Below are 20,495 nucleotides of genomic sequence, written 5' to 3'. Positions count from 1 at the left end.
TAGCCAGATATGCTAGTTGTGTTTGTATGTTGAGATCATGGAATTAAGCTAGCTTATGAACAGCATCTTCACTTCCCTGCCTTCAAGGAAATTTCAGACTGCTGATGTCCTCTGTTACTTGTGAGCTATTCTGGCTTGTACTCCTTCAAACTCAGAAAGGCTGATAGATCATTTGGTCTCCTAGAGATCTCAGAGTCTAAACTTTAAGATGACTGGAATTTTTCATCCATGTCTTTCGAGACTGATAGATATGCTCTTACTAATGAAGCTGGGATAACGGGTGGAAATTGTGTCTGCCGTGAGCAAACAATATATGATGAGCCTACTAAACTTAGACCAGGCTATCTGGAATCAACCTGGGAGCATCAGAAAGATCTCAGAAGACTCCATAACCAAGAGCCACTCATTCTCCTTGGGACCCTCAGATCCTCACTCACAGCTGAAAAAAGAGAATTTAGGATGCTTTGGGGGAATGCAGCGTGGTCCTACAATGCAGATGGCTAGTCCTAGGAAGAAGAGGAATACCTTCCTTGAGGATTCACATGTCACTATTCTGTTTAAGTTTCAAGTTTTTTTTTTTTAAGGTTTTTTTATTTATTGGGGGGGTGTTGCTGAGCAGAGGGAGGGGTAGAGGGACAGGGAGAGAGAATCTCAAGCTGACTCCCCACTGAGTGCCCAGCCTGAGTGGGGCTTGATCCCAGGACCATGAGATCATGACTGAGCCAAAATCAGGAGTCAGATGCTTAATCCATTGAGCCACCCAGGTGCCCCAAGCTCTAAGCTTTTAGACAACCAAGAAATGTCCTGAGGTGAAGTGTGTTCTGGGGCTCCTGAGCAGATGAAATCCACAGCTGGTCCTTAGGCAGAATTCCCAAGTCACGGTAGAGCTTCTCGGTCTCTGTGGGTGAACTGTAACTTCTTTCTCCATTTGCTGACCAGTTCCTCATTTCCCAGCTTTCTCTGAAAAGCTCAAATGTTTTACAGGCCCAATATAATTAACCTTCCCAGATTCTCCCTCTTTTCCTCTGCCTTTGTAGTACGGAATTGCCTTAATCTTTCGTTTCCATTCCTTCCTATCTGTTGACATTTTCATCTCTTAACTTTCCACTTTTCCGTATTATTCTTTCTATCTGGATGCCATGACAGGAAGCCTGACTAGAGGAAGGCCAAAATTAACATATGAGGACCAGATTGAAAGGCTAAGAGACAAGACGGAGATGGTTGGAAAACTTTATAGGGCTTAACAGATCTTTTGGGAATAGGTGTAATCCGCAGCACTGGATTAAAAAATAAAGAAAGAAAGAAAGAAAGAAAGAAAGAAAGAAAGAACATTTGAATCTCAGTGTTACTTTGGAAAATATAAGTATTAGAGGTGTGTGTGTGTGTGTGTGTGACCCCAAACTTTATCTTTCCTAAATTCTGAAAGCAACCAAGAGATTATGACTAAGTAACATGAATCCAAGAGCTAATTTTGGATCACTCCATGTCAGCCGTAGAGATGAGCTTAAAATACAAAGTCTATGAGAACGATGCTCTGTAATTTAAGGACCAAGTTACAATAGGGAGAATGTTCGATGGGCTCTCACATTTAATCCTTATGAAATTTGTTGTTGAAGCTGTCTTCTTACAACTGTCTTAACATTTTCATGTGTGTATATTTTCAATCCCCTGCCGTTCTTCACTGTCTTATAAGATAAGCACGTTGTTGCTTCTTTCCTTCATAAACCATGAACTTCCTGTCTATTTCTACAGATGAGAACACTGAACTGCTTTTATTTGTAATCCATTTCTGAACTCTCACTAAAGCATGAACCCCTGTATATTATCACAACCCCAACTTCCTTGCAAACTAATTCACATGTCTTACCTTAAAAAAAAAAATGAATGAAAAGAGCCTGAGCAAAATAAGATTGGCTTTTCTAGAACAATGGCATGAACATTTCATATTATAGAACTTGAAGGCAGGAAAGGTCATAACGCTCTGGACATCACCGCATACACGAAACATTCACCATTTTTTTTCAAGCTTTTCCATAAATTTGGCTTAGTTGGGGGCAAATTCTTGCCCTTTTCTAGGTGAGAAGGAACAATCAAGTTAAAACTATAAAACAATTCTATAGTTTAAGCTTTCATTTTGAGAATTAATTGGAGTTTGAAATAATTTCTAAAAACAAATGTGTAAATTCTTAGAAAACCAAAACCAGACTAAAAATAGAAACAAAGCAGAGGTTCATCAAATATTACAGCAAGTCAGTTCTCCAGTTTTGCAACTTACCCTCCCTTAGAACCTTCAGATTTTACATAATGACACATCTAGTAAAAGAGAAATCATTCATCTGAGAACGAATTGTATAACATTAAGGAATGTGTAACAGGACGGATGACTATCTTACTAAGCTTAAGTGTGAATGTTCAACATTTGATCAGATCTGTTACTATATTCATATCTATGAAAGCTTTTCTAGGGAAGAAATTCATATACTAAAATATGTTTTAAAAAACAAAACACAAATCTGATCTTGGGAAAGAAATCTAGATATTGATATAAGGTGGGAAACTATCTGAAAAAATTTTTTTTTAAATTATAGTTGACATACAATATTATATTAGTTTCAGTGAACAGCATAGTGATTTGGGATTTATGTACATTACCAAGCAATCACCACGATATATCTAGCTACTATCTGTCACCATGTAAAGCTGTTACTATATTATTAACTATGCTGTTCACTGCATCTATACCTGGGAATTCAGTAATGTTTTTTACTTCTTTGCTTATCAGCTCCACTTAAGCTAACAACAAAAAAAACACACCCTGCTCTTTTCCTCCATCAGCTTTCCATTCATTCATAAATACAGTGGGCTTTGCCCTGGAATTAGATCTTTCATTCTTTAAACAGCCTGCTTGACCTGTGAAAGTTTTCAACTAATCAAGGAAACAAAACAAAATGTGAAATAAGCTCCAAAGACTTAAGGTTATTCCCGTAGGATAAACAAGGTCTCTTATCACATACAGTTCTACAAACCCTTGAGATTGTCCAAAAGGGGAAGATTTCCAAATTTAATTTCCCTCTTAACTGACAGTTAAGGAATCCCATAAAAAGGTTAACTGGTCACCATATGAGAAAGACAGGGGGTGGGGAAGGCAAGAGAAACACCAGATTTGGAAGGAGTTAGACCTCTCTGCTCGGCATCCCGATCTGTTTCTTCTGTTTATAAGGAACTAACAGCTGTTAATGAGTATCAGACCAAGTTAGAAACCAAAAGTCTCTGGTTGTAGGGTCAAACAACTGATGGGCCTTTAAATATTTAAAAAAAAAAAAAAACAAGTTGCACAATCAATGTTATGCTTTAAATAATCTACTTAAATAATCTCAGAGTTGTTTCAAATTTCATTCCTCGAAGTAAAATGAAATCCAGAGACGTAAGTTTTCATCAAACAACTTGATATGTTTGTAACATATATATACAGTAACAATAAGCTCATACACAGATGTCTGACTTCCAATGTTTTAATATTGTATGCACCTGAATCATTAAATTAGAGGAAGTGCTACAGATCTATTTTAATAGAACATGAAATAAAATCTTTATACATTTCAAGCGGTTGGGATTACTTGTATAGAAATTGATAAATAAAAGCTTAAATCTTCTCGAATCACACTATGTCATCATTTTAAGGGCTCTGCGCGCTTTCCTTGGAGAGTCAGTACAGCAGACCGTTAAGCCCCTCTAGGAACCGCGGGCGTCCCGGTATAATAAAGACAGAGCAACCTGAGCGGGAACCGCGCTTGGCTCTTTTAACCACGCTATTTATCACAATAATGAAACTCTGTCAAAAGCAGTTGGTCAAGACGATGCATTACACAGCTGAATCATAAAGCATGGTTACCACCAGTACCCAAAGACCTCAGGACTCTGGCCACCTCTCAATTAGGCTTGACATTTGTCCTGCTTTGTTATTAATGCCTCTTGCACTCTCAACTGTGTTTACAATATTGTGGTGCTCCCTTGGTGAGGTTGTGGGAAGCAGCTGGGCAGGATGCAAGTAGATGGTCCCAAACAGGAGGAGAGTCAAACCAGGAGGGACCAGAGCAGGCCGTTCAAAGTCCTAGAAAAGGCAAGACAAGAAAAGAAAACCAGGAGACCATGTGTGGGGCATCTTTTGTAGCCCCCTGGGGGGAGGGGTAAGCAACACAGGGAAGGAAGTCAGACTCAGAGGTGGGTTTGATCACAAACTGAAAAGAACCTCCAGGATTAAGTTAAATGAACACATTCAGCATGTGGGAGAGACGAAACGGTTCTTTGAAACCCTGGCTAAGGCGGCTAGACGACTTGAAACTGCAGTATTAGCCTTCAGTTAGACATGATTTGCATTACCAAATTCTCTGGACACACAAAAGTCATGCAAACTCATTGTAAAGGATGTCTTCCAATACGCACAAAACGGCCCAGGATTATATAAACTCCAGATACAAACTGGAATATGAAAGTCTAACTGACTCGTTCCCAATACCATTACTTCTCCCAGAGGCAATTAGTAGTTCGTAGGTCTAGTTAGCCATGCGCGCGCCCCTGCGCGCGCGCACACACACACTGTTTCGTTTTTATTTTTATTTTTATTTTTTTTCATATACACACGTGTATGTTCTGCAGTTTGCTAAACAGAGTGTCACAGTCCTCTCACCATGTCAAATCACACAGCTCAGCCTCACCCTGCTGGTGGTTACAGATGACTTTGAAACATCAAATGCTGTGAACTGATGGAATCACGTCCCCTCCCCGCCCCGTCTTCAGCGGCAATCCTGCGCATGTCCTTTCATTCACTTATATTCATTCCCTGGCTTCCCAACGTCCGCAGTCAGCGTGGCCCCCTGTCAAGCACAGGGGTAGTCTGAAGGTGCAAGATACGGGCTTTTGACGCTCAAGACTTGACCTCCCGCAGAGGAGCTAAGCCCTAGCTCAGTTGTATTCATCTCGCTGTGAAATATAAAGCTGGTTAAAGCCACCCTGAATCCAGTTGTGCTGGGAAGCAGAGTATTCATAGGAAGGGAGTAAATAAACAAATAAATAACCGGCTAGCAGCCCAGCCTATAGGAGGATCAACAAAGCCACAGGAGGTCCGAAGCCCTGCTGGTTTCCAGCCAGGCCTTGCAGCAACCATCCCCTCTGTGCAGCACCGCACAGATCAATCTTCCCGCAGCAGGGCTTTGATCACGCCACTGCCCTTCTCAGAAGCCTCCCATGACCCTCGTGGCCTTGCCTCTTTCCCCATCTGGTACAGCCATCACTTCATCCACGTTGCTGTCCCATGAGCATGGAGGTCACTGGGATCGGCTGGGGGAGACCCAGGAGTTGTCGCCACAAGGTCTGAGTGTGAAACTTGCTTCTGTCGCCTGCCAGCTGGAGGACGCTTGGTAACCCACGCAGCGTCCCCAGATCTAGCGTCTTCATCTGTCCCCTGTCCATACTGAGCATCTCATGAGTTCGGGGTGCAGCTGGAATGAGAGAACGTTCTTGTTAACTGGCGAGTGCTTTGGGAGTACAAGATCCGTATATGTATGTGGCACCCACATGTCGAAAGACACTGGACAATCCTGTCCTTCTAAATCTGGCTCGTGCTGCCCTTTGTGACAGGCCTGCAAGGAAAGTTCAATATTTGTTTTCAACTCTGAAGGACGGATGGGATTTTGAGAAGAAAATGGGAGAATGGCGTGAGAATATGTAAAGGGCTTGGAGAACCGACAGTGTGTGTGCTGTTCGGCGAACGGCAAACCATCTGATGGGTTGAAGTGTAAGGCTCACCAAGAGGGAGCAGGAACCCACATGGTGAAGGGTGGGGACACGAGCTGTGTTTTAGAGGCCATGGGGGGGGGGGAGCAGAGGGCTGGTGGGATCAGAGATCACTAAGTCCCCAGCCCTCTGAGGGACTGATTGAAAGAGTAGGGTGGTTAAGGTGAAGAGACTCCCTGGGAGACCAGGGCTGGGTCGGGGAGCAACGACTCAGTTCCTCAGCCAGCATTCTGCCAGAGGAAACAGAGAGGGATGGAGGTAGAGATCATTGGCTGGATTCTTCCTGGTCACTGAACTCTGAGCAAGAGGAAAGAAAGTTGGATGAGAAGGTTTTAAGCTGGGTGGGGATCTGGGGTTGGGAAAACAAGCCCACTGAGGTCCAAAGAACATGTAGTCGACGGAAAGTACAATCACTAGTCTGGGATGTGAGGGCAACAGAAGAGAACACGTGCTGAGCCATGAGAGTTGAACTGGCCAGAAAGGCAGCAGCCTACGGGTTGGGTAGTGTCCGCAGTTTCCCACAAGCCTCACTGGTTCAGAAGTTGGATTGGAGCATACGTCTGCCATTCTCTATGAGTAAAAAGTGTACCCAGAAAATTAATAGTGAAAAGTGGACTCAAGGAGAAGCTCAAATATTAAAGGAACAAACATTTTTCAGAGCCCACTTATTAGAAACAATTGACTTGCGGATTATAATTTATTCTCAGCTGTCTCATCTATTCATGAAAGAGTTTCCTTCAAAGGGTTTGGCTTAGAAATTTTATTAGCTATGTTTCAATGACCATATATCCTTAAAAGGAATCCAGATGCATTTCTTTACAAATAATCTTCAATTCAGACATTTTTCCAGTTCAAACTCACTTTGATTTCTGATATGTTTGAATAAATAAAGCGATGCTGCAAAGCTAATCTGTTTCCCGAGGATTTGAGAAATAACTTGGAAATCAATCGTAAAGCACTGGTCTCTGGAAAAACCCAATACTTTGCGACCAGATGCCTCCCAGAGTACCATCAACTGAGAAAAATCCTTCATTTGCATTATTCACCAAGGGAAATGGGAATTTCTCCCCACTGTCAAAACGAATAGAAGTTTCTCTATTTTATGTGGGTTTGCTCCATTTCATCTTATGGTCTGCTATTACCTATACTGAAAGCAGCAACAAAATATAGTTCACCATAAAAATGAGGCTCATTTCAGCATAAATGAGAACTGGTAATGAAAATGGATTCTCACCTTGGGACAATAACTAGCCCAGAGAAAATCAACGGTGTAAGTCCCAGACTTTAAAATATACAACTTTATGTGGTCTCAACTTGTTACAAATACCTACACCGTTCAAGGAAAGTATTTTCAAGGACCCGCTAGAATTTTTGTAACTTTTCTAATTGATATTACATAATGAACCTTCTTGCAACGTTACCAATATAATTGGAATAATAGCTTAAGATCTTAATACAGTATACCCTTGGGGGTGGTTATTGGACTCAAGAGCAGCAGACATGTCTGTTGAGGGTAGTAAAAGCAAATACTTTGGAAACAATCCTTCCACATATGTAACAGAGTGTCAAGGAATTGATAGTCTTTTAGTTCATTTCTAGCAGCCACTAAGACTAATATCTAATGTCTTCTTTTCCTTTTCCTTTTATTTTTTTTTCCTCTTTAAGAAAAAGAAAAAAACATTCCCTGTAGCAATCTAGGGAGGTCTGCTGAGGATACAGGAACATTGGCATGAATGTGTGGCAAGTGAGTGAGAGCCCTGGAGGTCTCTGTCTTTACTCCATATGGTCTGAAGTGAGTCTGATGGGATTTCAGATCACGGCCGGAGATAGCCAAGGATCTTGTGAAGCTCCTGAAGGAAAACTCCAAACTTTGCATCAAAACCTCAAATTCAGGCCAAGTTCACTGAGAGGTTTGCTGGAAATCACAAAACTCGAAGTGAACCTGCCTCAACTAAACGAGGTAGGGGGCCATTTCAAGTGAATTTGATGTGAATTATGGTTTCAGATGGAAATCGAGCAAAACTCAGTTTCAGCTGTGTTTCAGGGAAAGTCAGGGTGAGACAGCATGAACCAGTATTGTGTGCCCCCTCCCAGCTTCTCCTGAACCTCATGCCAACAGAAAACATGAAACCTCCAGCCAGTGAAGTTCATGACGTTTTTGTAACAGGCATGCTTTTGCCTCAGACCAGTGTACACTCGCAGCCATGGTATTCAGTGGCAAGAGGGCTTCAGGATTTCTGAAACAATGGATGAAGGAGTTAATGTTCTGAACATGTTTCATACGTACTGGCAAAATGCCTCATCCTGTTCCCCATAAGACAGTGCTGGTACCTTTGGAGAGAAACTTGGCGTGCTGGGTGGACATTAGACATTGTCATAATCCTCTACCTAGCGGGATACACAGTCTTCCATCTCATGAACAGAGAAATCAAAAAGGCTAATGTTCTGCATTCCTGATTCTCAGGCCCAGAATTCTATGCCCACTTGGGTCATGTGAGCATAGAAACTGAGGTATTTCTTGGCCCTTATCATACTTGTCCTGTCGGGGCTGTCTCTTGAAAAGATGAAGATAATAAGATTTTATAACTTCTCTCACTGTCGTGAGTCCCCCAGAGAAAGAAGGACAGAACTGTGGGGCGCGAGAATTGGGGAACTGGCTGTTGAAACCAGAACTGCCCCTGGGGAGGCAAGAGGAATGTATATCCTGGTGCGGAAGTTAGGCACCCTAAATCTGACTTCACTACAGCTCCTTGGCCATCAGTCCCTGAGTGTGTGCGTGCCTCTGTGTGGGCACCCTTGTGCATGTGTGTGCTCACGTACATGTATGCATGTACATGTATGCACGTACATGTATGCTCACGTACATGTATGCATGTACATGTGTGCAGGAAAATTGAAGAAAGGAAAGCAATCACACTGCTGTGACAGTCATAGGGAGAGAATTAACTCTAGCAGCTGCAAATAATTTCCCTAGGACAATTCAGGAATCACCTGAGATCTTGTTATGGCTTGAGAACAGGTTGGTGGGGAAGTTGGGAGCCCAATAGCTACAAGGGGGGGGGGGTCCTTCCAATTAGCAGAGACCTTTAGTTTGTTGCCATTATGACTCCTCTATCTTTTGCTTCTTTCCATCTTGCCCTAGGTGGCCTGGCCAACTCCAAGAGCTCAGATACAATACACACCCCTCTTCCTTACCCATTCCATCAGCGGGCTCTTCATTAAGATAGGGTTTGTGAGGGGCGCCTGGGTGGCTCAGTGGGTTAAGCCGCTGCCTTCAGCTCAGGTCATGATCTCAGGGTCCTGGGATCGAGTCCCGCATCGGGCTCTCTGCTCAGCAGGGAGCCTGCTTCCTCCTCTCTCTCTCTCTGGCTGCCTCTCTGCCTACTTGTGATCTCTATCTGTCAAATAAATAAATAAAATCTTAAAAAAAAAAAGATAGGGTTTGTGAGAATTTGAACAAGGCTACGGATAAGAGTTAGAATTAGCTAAAACTTGAACAGAGCTAAGGATTCGCTTGTATCACTTAAGAATTCTTGTATAAAACCACTGTAGAGAAAATGCTGAAACATGAGGGTCTTTAAACTATTCCAGAAGTAGAAAAACAGCTCCTAATATTATTATTTCCTTTTCCATGTGTAATTGTTCGAAGGGTCTCTTTGGGAAAAAAAACGGTTCACCTGAAAAATGACAGTAAGAATGGAAACTCCTACCAACAATGAGATAGTATAAAATGGTTCATATTGTCTTATAAAGAGATAATATGATATATCAAACTATCATTCGGTGTGTCATGCAGATAGGTTCTTAGAATGAAAGGACAGGATGAAGAGAGATCTTGTTTCCTACTTGTTTTCCTAGATGAAAAAAATAAGAGACAACCCCATAGGTTTTAGATTTGAAATTTTGTTAAATGCAAAACAGAAAAAATTTTGGCTGCATTTAAAAGTGTTCAGTTCTAATGAATGAGACATACATGAAGTCCATACGAAGTGAATGGGAAGTTAAAGTGACTACAGTTAACATCCCCTTTGACATGTTTGGACTACGATGATGCATTTCCATATTTTAAAGCTGAAAACTTAATGGCTTCACAAAACTATTTATAGATTATTTAAATATATATCCTATCTATAAGGAGTTCTAACATTTTCTGTTGTTTGGCTTTGCTCAGATTCTCGGTCTTGAACTTGGAAGTCTTACATAATACAATTAAACAACAGTTGACCACAATAAGATGTCATCGACTTCTGGACCAAAATTCATGCTGATTTATGGAGCAGACTTGAGCAATATCGTTTTAACACAGTGTAGTAGTGTAGTGCTAAAAATTTAGGGTCTTTTTAAAATAAAACTGCCTTACACCAATTCCAAATATAATGTGTGCTTGAAATTCTTTGTATTTGAAATACTTTTTAAATGTTTTATCTCTTTGGAGATACTTTTCACTTTCTTGTCTCCTTCTCCTCCTTCCACTTCTTTTTTTTTTTTTTAATTTTATTTATTCATTTGACAGACAGAGACCACAAGTAGGCAGAGAGGCAGGCAGAGAGAGAGGAAGGGAAGCAGTCTCCCCACTGGGCAGAGAGCCTGACTCGGGACTCGATCCCAGGACCCTGGGATAGTGACCCGAGCCGAAGGCAGAGGCTTAACCCACTGAGCCACCCAGGCGCCCCTCCTCCTTCCACTTCTTATAGCTTTCCCTTACCTCTGTCCATCCTACACAAATCTATCCAATTTGGGGACTGTTCTTCCTTTAAACTATAAAACACTTTACCATAGTGCTACTTACTGACTTTTGGGTTTCATTTTCACGCTCCCATATGAACAACCCACTAAACAACGCCTTTAACATAACCTCCGTAAAGTCAACGTAAGAATTGGTCTCACTTCAGTTTAAAGGTAGAAGCAGGTTCACACCTATTTGTTTTCAGGTAACAGGTTCAAATTCCCTGCTAGGGTTCACAGAAGACTAATACAGTCTGATGTGTTCCAACTTTAGAGTGGAAAAAAGAACAAAGAAACTTGATTCCCTTTTTTTTTTTTTCTTAAAAGATTTTATTTACTTATTTGACACAGAGAGAGAGAGAGAGATCACAAGCAGCAGGGGTGGCAGAGGAAGAGGGAGAAACAGACTCCCCACTGAGCAGGGAGCTTGACTCGGGACTTGATCTCAGGACCTTGGGATCATGACCTAAGCTGAAGGCAGACACCTTTCTGACTAAGCCACCCAAGCACCCCAAAACTTGATTCTTTCTAAAGTGGATCTATTTCTTTAAAAATTAATCACCATAAATTGGAAATGTTAGAAATAAAATGAAAACTGTCTGCTGATGTAAAGTTAGGCTCTTGTTACATGAAGCAGCTCCTGGAGACCATAGATGGTTTAGCAGTTCCATTCAAGACACTGGGGTCAGCCTGTAAATACTTTCCAAGCCCTTTGCAGGACACCGTGAGAACATACAATAAGAGGACACCAAAACTCAGACCTGGGGTAAATAATGGTCAGAAGACGACTTCCCACGCCTAACCCCTTACCTATACGTTGTGCTTTGAATGCAGTGGAAATTGCAAACAAACTTTATATCATCAATTCTAGGATACACTCCTTCCTATCCCCGCTTTACGTACTTGCATTTTAACATTTTTGAGATTGTACAATAATGGCATCGTATAATCGTTGTTGGCCTGGTGGAAGTCCTAACATAATTGTTTTTACTTTTGCTCCCGTAACCTTGAACTTCATTGACATTCTGGAAGCATGACTGGATAATTGCAACTTTTCAATATTTTAGTCAAAAGACTGTTACAAGATAATCTGAGGAAGAAATATGAATTCTGGCTGTTGTCTGAAAAACCTTCCTTTGATCTTGCGAGATCAAGCAATTACCAGTATTTGCAGAAATGGGTGTCTGTGACTTGAAAGAAAATCCAGAGATAATAGTGGAGAACTCTCGTGCTCCAAAAACAACATTTTTGATAGCACAGAGAACAATATTGTGTGTGGAGAAAAATTCTGAATTGAAAAATTAGTAAGGAGAATTAACACTGAATGAAACTGTTTCAGGATTACCTTAACCTACTTATTTTGTGTGTATTTTTCTTTTTGTGTCTGCAAGACAGCAATACATAATAAAGGAAAATCTAGGTCTCAATAAGCTTAAATGAACTCTTGCAATAAGAACAAAATGGAAATTCTGTTTTAAAAAAGTTCTGTGTCATTTAATTGACAGTACTTTTTTTTTCTTAATTATACCTGAAATGTTGATTCGTCTTATAAACAGTGTTAACTTGGATTTAGTGAAACAAAACACAGTTCTGTTCCTGGTGGGAAGAAAGGAAAAGACAGGAGTGGATAAAGAGAAAGAAGGAGGGGAAAGAGAGATTTCTTTGTGACTTTCTTATAGGGTCTTTTCTATTGCTTCCTGCCATTTAGAAGTCCAAAGCTGAAACTAGCCAATGGTTATATCTAAAGATAGCAGAATAGCAGATTCCTTTGTAATAATAATGAAAACAAGTGTGCCAAACACCTTCAAAGTAAGAAAATATAAGTAGGAGGCAAACGGTGCTATTTATTTTATGACCCCTCTGTTGACCGTCAACACTTGGTGTTCCTGTAATGTGTTTCTTGGCAATTTGCAACGATGGGTGAATGGACCTTTGATCCTGTGAGGCTGATGGTTTATTTTTACTTCCACTTTTCATTTTGACAAAAACTGAAGCCAACCAGTGCCTCTTTTTAGGACTGAGTCAGGCCACTGCCCATTGAGAAATAACTGTAGTCCTCTACTTCTGCCACTAGACAGTGTACTCTCTCTATGTTCAATGCACTGACGGTCCTTTACTTCCTCAGCTCTGAGACACTGGCCCTCCATGAGCGAGGTAGCCCTATCAATAACCATAAACACCAAATGTACAGGGACCAGTCAATATTTACTACGGATCCGATTCGGGAGGTCCTCAGTGTCTTCAGTGCTCATCTCTCCTGGATTGGCTCCAAGAGGAAGAGACAGAAGATTCTCCGGAGGAACATTGCATTCTTATGGCTCAGTCTTTTTTCTTGGGAAATGAATGATCTAACTGGCAGATGAATTCATGGACTCTTCAGTCTGTAGGCAACAGCCCTGCTCTCCCCACCGACCCAGGAATCCAGAGGCAGAACTCTCTCGTTTTCTGGATGAACAGAAAAACTGGAAGAGATATGGAGCTCCTTGTAGATGTTATTTAAGCAAACAATTGATACATATTTTTAAGTCAGAGTAGAGAGATGGAATGGAAAGAACATGACTGTGACATCAGATGTGGGCAAGCGCCAAAATTATATGGTCTTGGTCAAGTTATCAAACCACTCTGAGCCCTGGTTTCTCCATCTGTAGCATGGAAGGTAACAAGAGGTAAATCGATTACTGGATTGTAGCAGAAGCTCAGTAAATATTTACTTCTGAGGAAGAGAGTGACTATTGTTATCATTGATTTTATAAGTCACCTCTCCTTAGAATGTGTAGTATTATAAATAATACTGCAATGAATACTTTTGTGTATAAATCTTTGTCTAATTCTTCAGTTTTTTTTATTTATTAAAATGTGTTCCTAGTGAAAACACAAGATGGAGGGTACAGGTATTTTTATTTTTTATTTTTTAAATATTTTATTTATTTATTTGACAGACAGAGATCACAAGTAGGCAGAGAGGCAGGCAAAGAGAGAGAGGAGGAAGCAGGCTCCCTGCTGAGCAAAGAGCCTGATGCTGGCTGGATCCCAGGACCCTGGGATCATGACCTGAGCTGAAGGCAGAGGCTTTAACCTACTGAACCACCCAGGTGCCCCAAGGGTACACGTATTTTTAATACAGGTGTTAAACCAATAAAAGCCTTTCCAGAAAAGTTGTATCTTTCACTGAGTAATAGACTGCCTTTTTCACATATACCTCGTGGGGATTACATTGAATTTTCATATCTAACAGTATATTTTATCTTATTTTTATTTCAATTAGCCTTTTTGATTACTTATGAAATTGAACTTTCTCTGTTATTTATTAATCATTTGTATTAATCACACTCTTCTATGAAAGATGTATGATGATTCATTTCTCATATAACAAGATTTTATACATACTGGACTCCGACTCTGAATCAACTAGGTCTGCTATTGATATATCTTTCCAATCTTATACTAATATCATCGGTTTTAATTATCATGGCTTTCCTCTGGGTTTGAATATGTTTTGAAAACCCTTAAGGTCACTGAGCTCAAACAGCAAGGCATCATGGGATGCTGGGGAAAAGCAACAAGAGAAAGAAGAGCTAGTAAGACAGAGACTAGACAGAAACAGAACTCTGGGAAACCTCGATACATTTCCCAATGGTCTCCATAAGCCTGGAAATAGGATTTGGAAAGCTCCTTAAATCCATTATGGATCGTGATCTGGACAGACAGACAGGGAGATAGATAGCTTTTTTCTCTATGCCCTGATCAGCCTCAGTGACCAGATGCTGGTGATAAGTAACCCTTGTTTGGTTTTCCAAAGAGATTTCATAAATTCACCTGCAAATCTGACCACAGGAGGTTTTTCTGTTGTTGTTGTTTGGAACTTTTCATTCACTTACCATTATGTGAAATCTACACTCTGCTTGCAAGGCACTGAATGATCTGGTCCCTGCTGTTCTATCCAGTCCTACCTCCCTTCAAGCCTTCCTCTTCTCTGTGATGGCAGGAGAGGACCTGGATTTCCCCCAGGTAACCATACCTGCTCCTGCTCAGTGTCTCTGAAGATCTGGCGGCAGCTGAGCCCCCCTCCCTCCAATCTCCTGATTTTTTTCATCTGACAAATCCCCATAGCCCTTTCAGTTTCAATTCAAACACAATCTCTTTAATCAAGCCTCCCCAGCTTCTCCCACGTCCTCCTCTCCCGGGTGCTTTCTACCTCCTTCCATCAGAGCAATTACTTTATTTTAAGTGCATGCGCTCCTTGGGGGCGAGAACCATGTTGTTTCATCTTTGAATCCCTGATGTCTAGCATGGTTCCTGGCATAGAATGAGTGATTAATAAAATGTTCCCAAATAAATAATGAGACAAGAATTGGATCTTGTATGCAATGTAGCAGAAACACCCACTTTTCTCCCTCCTGAGGAATGTTCCCGAGTTAGAAAGCAAGCACAACTCTGCAAAAAACTTTTCAGGATCATCTTTTGAGTTTTTTAGTTTGTCCTTGGCTGTTGTCTGAAGGGCACATTTAAAGATTTTTTTCTACATACATCTCACTGAAGGATGTGCAATGATCATAAAGCTCTTTTTGTGGAAAGGAAACACGTGGCTAGGATCAATGTGGTGAATCCAAAGAAGACAAGAGATATCCCTGAAAAGGCACCACGATCATCCAGAGAAGGGAACTTGACAGATCCACCCACTCACTCATCAAAAACACAAGCAGGACAAAAAACAAAACAAAACAAAAAAAACCGATCAGCACCTTCTAACCACAAAACTAAATCATAAACTTCCTGCTGCCAGGCATCACTTCAGATAATGCTCTTATTTCTGGCGTTTCTGAGGCTTTTACACACATCTCTGTTTGGGGATTAAAAAAAGTAAGGCACATCTTAAGTCTATAGTTGCACCTCCCCCCCTTTCCCCCCCCCCCCCCCCGCCCAGTCCCCTCCCCCTCCCTGCCCCAGTTGAGCGCTTCTGGGGACAATCCCTGGGAAGTGGGCTAGACAGGAAGCAGAGCTACCTCTCACTTGCACAAGTTGTAATAGCCTTCCAGATCGTGTCTGTGGTCAATGACTGGCCAGAACTGGCCAGCCTCCAACAGGCTTGTTTAGACTACTTGATGAGTTGACACAAGCAACGACTCTTTCCAGTGCTATTAGTGTCTGAACATTAACAAGCAACAGTGTTCAGTGAGACTATTAAAGAGAAAAGGCATTTTAATCTTTGTTTTGGAAGTGAGCCCTCCAAACAAACCCGTGGCGAGGGAACCCTTGTGAGCTGGCTGGATGGCAACAGCGGTCAGCAGGGGACGGACTGAGCCGTCACAAGGATACTCAACTCACAGTCGGACTAACCGGGCGGGGAGCAGACGGGAGGGGACCCCACCCTCGGAGAAAGAAAATGCTAAATACACCATGGGATGCATTTTCAGCACTCTGTCAGCAATCCTAGAGGTTTAAATTCCAAGCAAATGGTTCACAAAGGAGTCCCTTACCTTTGCTAACTGCAAAATAAACAAACCTCCTGGGGAGACAGGGTTTCTCACCTTACAAGAAAACCCTTGCAATTTGGAGAGTGCTCAGATGCTTTTTGGAATTACAGTTCTGGGAACTAGTGTGGGTGTGTCACCCCATCAATGACAATCTCAACTACAAGCATAGAGATGGTGGCAAGCATGAGACCCAGGAGGCTGTATCTGTCTCCAAGAGTGGGCATTCCAAGCCAAGATAAAGGCAAGCAGTTCACAGGCAAAGGAGAAATGTGTGCTTATCTTTGCTTTTGCTTTTGCTTTTTTTTTTTTTTAATTCTTGTTCTTCGGTCAACAAACATAAAGGCAGAGAATTATAAAATTTAGAGTTGGAAGGGAGCTCAGAGATCTTCTGCTGTAATATCAGTCTCTTTTGCCTATTACTGACCCAGAAAGTTCAGAGAAGGAGAGACCCCATCATGTTTCTCATCACATGGTAATAATCATTTAATTTTTTCCCATTGGAGAGTTATTAAAATGGAATGACAAAAGTGGACTCTCTGGGCAGCCTTGAGTATGAATCAAGAATGGTTGGTAAGATCTATGACATTTATACTAAGTGTACAGAGTACGCATCAGTGTTTATTTTTAATCATTCTTAGGTAAGGTTTGTGAATAGCAAGAAATTACCGACTTTTTCACCAAATCTGTTTTCTTCCAAACATTTGGTTAACTGAACCCATCATCAATTTGATTTACACAGCAGGGACTGAAATGAAAAGCAAAGAATTTTAAATTTAAATGATATTGAAATATAATATTATTTTATATTTTAAATAATAGGGACTATTACCCACATTTAATAAAAATGTTTTAACGTAGGAGTGAGTGAGAAATAAAACGAAACCGTCATATGATATTCGAGTTGAAGGGAAGGAGAACTCAGACCTACCTATCTTCCCATCGTTTCCCTCCACCACTCAGGAAAATACAAACCTGCATTATGAAAGCCCACTCCAAGGGTGCTTTTACTGCAATTCCTGACCTTGGAGAACAGAAAGAGGAAGAAATAAATGGTTGTATCCTCAAATACATTCGTGAGTCCAACCAATGAATGCAAGCCCATCACAAATATTTCTATTTCTACATTAAGAACGATGGGAGAGACACCTGACGCCTACTTTCCTGTTTTCAAGATGAGAAAATATGTATGTTGATGGTGACCTCAGGTTATCACAGCAAGTGATAACAGCTGCCTTTTGCTTCACTTATCTGTTGTTGTTTTTAAGGCATGCATATTTTAGAAAGTCCGTGGTCTCGATTATTAATATAATTCCATCTATTTTATGCCAGTTTGGAAGTGGAACTTTAGATCACCAGCCTCCTCCTATTCAAGTCACATGTTTATCTCTATATTAAGCTGAATAGTGAATCTCCAAAATACTGAGGTCTTGATTCTTAGAAACTGTGAAAGTTACCTTGTGTGAAAAAGGACCTTTGCAGATCTGACTGAGTTAAGGTTCTTGAGATGGAGAGGTAATCTTAGATTATCCTGGTGGGCTCAAAATGCAATCATAAGTATACCTAAAAAAGAGAGACCTGACTGCGGAGACAGAAGAAGAAGGTAATGTGACCATTGAAACAAGAGGCGACGCTGTTGGCTATGAAGATGGAGGAAGGGGTCAGGAGCCAAGGAAAGCAACGAGTGTAATTCTAGAAGCTGGAAAAAGCAAGGAAACAGATTCTTCGCGAGAGCCTCCAGAGGGAATGTAGCCTTGCTGACACCTTGGTTTCTGCCCAGTAAAACCATTCTGGACTTCTGGCCTCTAGAACTATAAGAGAATAAATTTCTGTTTTTTTTTTTTTTTAAGTTACCAAGTTTTTGGTTAACAGCAGTCACAGGAAACTATAATACAATCACCTTTCCTTTAACTGGCTTTGTAAATCACTTGTAGAATTGACTTTTTTTTTCTTAGACATATAGCTGATATATATGGAAAACCTGGGCTGCCTAAAAGGTTGTGTCATAAAACAGCACATTAAATTGAGACCTTCCATCCCTTTAAATCAGTCATGTTTGGAATGACGCTTTTGCTCAACCCTTTCTTTGGCTTGCAATTTGTAGTCTATATAACACAAATTAAATAGTATATATTTCTAAAATTAGTATATTTTTGACATGACTTTCATTTGACCCTTCATTTTGATTACCTGATATTGAAAATTTTCCAGTTGAAACTCATTGCTCTTTTTAAAACAGAGTTTTCTCTCCAAAATAGGGTTTTCTTCTCTTCTAAGAAATTAAATAAAGCAATGGCAGTAGTCAGCACTTAAATGTTGGCCCTTGAAACTATTTTTAAAAATCTCCGGGAATGTTGCCTTCTAAGCATCTGAAATCACATAGGACAATTAGAAGAAGTGATTCTGGAGAGAATTGTAGAAAGATAATACCACTGGACTTTCATGAGAAAGTCCATTGTGGGGCATAGACCTGCTTTCTTCCAGCACACTAATATTTCGCTATGAGACCTTTATGAAAATACTTCCTCCCTTTCCCACCCCTATTCACCTGCCACATTGTGAAAAACAGATACCAGAGGCAAAAGGGCATATCCCATCCACTCACTGACTTTAGGAAAAAGGAACCTGATTTTCCAAATGGGCAATACGCTGGTTATCTGAACTTAGTAGCAGAAGAGAGACTCAAACCTATGCCTTCTGACTCCAGTTCCTTTCCCACCTGCTAACAGATACTTCCCCTTCCTAACATTTGGCAGAACTTAGTTACCTTCAGAGAGGTACTCAGGTTGCAAGAACCTTTTAGAAGCATGGTCTTTAAAGAAAGAAACTTAGAAATAATCTACTGAAGTCTCCCAGTTTCCAGATAGGAACAGGGAATTGCTCAACTTCGCATGGGTAATCAATGGTAGAGTAAGCATGGATCAAGGTCTTTCATTTTCCTCCATGTGATGACAACCTCTCTCAGGTTCCTTTCCTTTTTTTTTTTTTTTAAAGTTTTTAAAATAGATTTTGTTTTTAAGTAATATCCACACCCATTGTGGAGCTCAAGCTCACAACCCTGAGATCAAGAGTTGTATGCGCTACTGAGTCAACCAGGCACCCCTCAGGTTCCTTTCTTTTACTCACTGCACTTCCTTCCTGCCATATGAGGCAACCTTCAATGCTTACAATACAGCTTCTCATGCTACAGTCTTTTTCGTGGTTCTGTCTGCCTCCTGGCAGGAGATCGTGACTCTCCTGAACTGCACCCTGTCCAGAGAAGTCAGTGGAGTAGACAGCACATTATTCTAGAAATATCTTCTCTCTGAGTATAAATAATACCTTGAGTACACTGGAATTTTCTCTACGAGGGATTCAAGGGTGGAGATAAAGTCTTCCCACCATTCATGAGAACTGTTACCTGAAAGAGTTATTTGGAGCTCTTTAAATCAAGTTCCAGGAACCCTCCAACTGTCTATGGGCCCTCTGCATAGTGACTTGAAAATATCATCACAGTAACCTCATTCTCTCATGGCTACTTGCTCTTAGCTATGGTTGACCCTTGGACAATGTTTGTTTGAACCACACAGGTCCACTTCTACACAAATTCTTTAAAAATAAATATGTTAAGTATTATAAATGTATTTTCTCTTTCTTATGATTTTCTTAATAACATTTTCTTTCCTTGGGCTTACTTTATTATAAAAATACAATATATAATACATATCACATACAAGATGTGTGTTAATCCACTGTCTATGTTGTTGATAAGGCTTCAGTCAGTAGTTAAGTTTTGGGGGAGTAAAAATCTATATGCAGATTTTCAACTGTGTGGGGGATTGGCATCCCTAATGTCCATGTTGTTCAAGAGTTCTTTGTGGAGTCCACTCTTCAAGACTGAATACCATTAAAGGTCCTCAAGTATATCATCACTACCTGTTAGACTTTCATCTTGTACGACCTCATTAGTTCATCCAACACGTATTAGTACCAGACAATGTACTAGATCACAGGGAGATAGTTTTAAATGAAGTAGACTTGGTCCCTGCCCTCAAGGAGCTTAAATTCTTACCTTACTATCTTGGATCAAATTCAAATTCCTCATTTTCCATCTTTAGCAAACCTCCAATGTTACGAATTTATTTTTTTTTCTATCCAAGAACACACCAACTTCTAAACAAATTGGTACAAGAAATAATGTCCTTAACATATAAAGAGTTGCAGAATTTGTAGAGCTTAGAATCTCATATAGAGAGTACTATATTTTTTCCTTCCTTACTGGACTTGCAATTATTCTCTTAGCCTCTCTACCCCACATTTGCCTTGCTAGTAATTCATCCTTAGAGTTACTTCCCAAATAATCCTTCAGCTGATTGCCCTTCGATGCCCAGGCAGTCAATTCCTGAGAGTGTGAGTGAGTACATGGGTACTCTCCTTCCTGCTCCTTCCAACTTGGTCAGGAGTTTATGGAAGACAAGTCTAGGCTATTTGAAGGCAAGGATTTCCAGGGAATGAGAGAAATGTATG

The sequence above is a fragment of the Mustela putorius genome, unplaced genomic scaffold (genome assembly GCF_011764305.1).
Source record: "Mustela putorius furo isolate JIRA1106 unplaced genomic scaffold, ASM1176430v1.1 tig00537227_pilon_pilon_pilon, whole genome shotgun sequence".
NCBI lineage: Eukaryota > Metazoa > Chordata > Mammalia > Carnivora > Mustelidae > Mustela > Mustela putorius.
Note: the sequence above shows the minus strand (reverse complement) of the source record.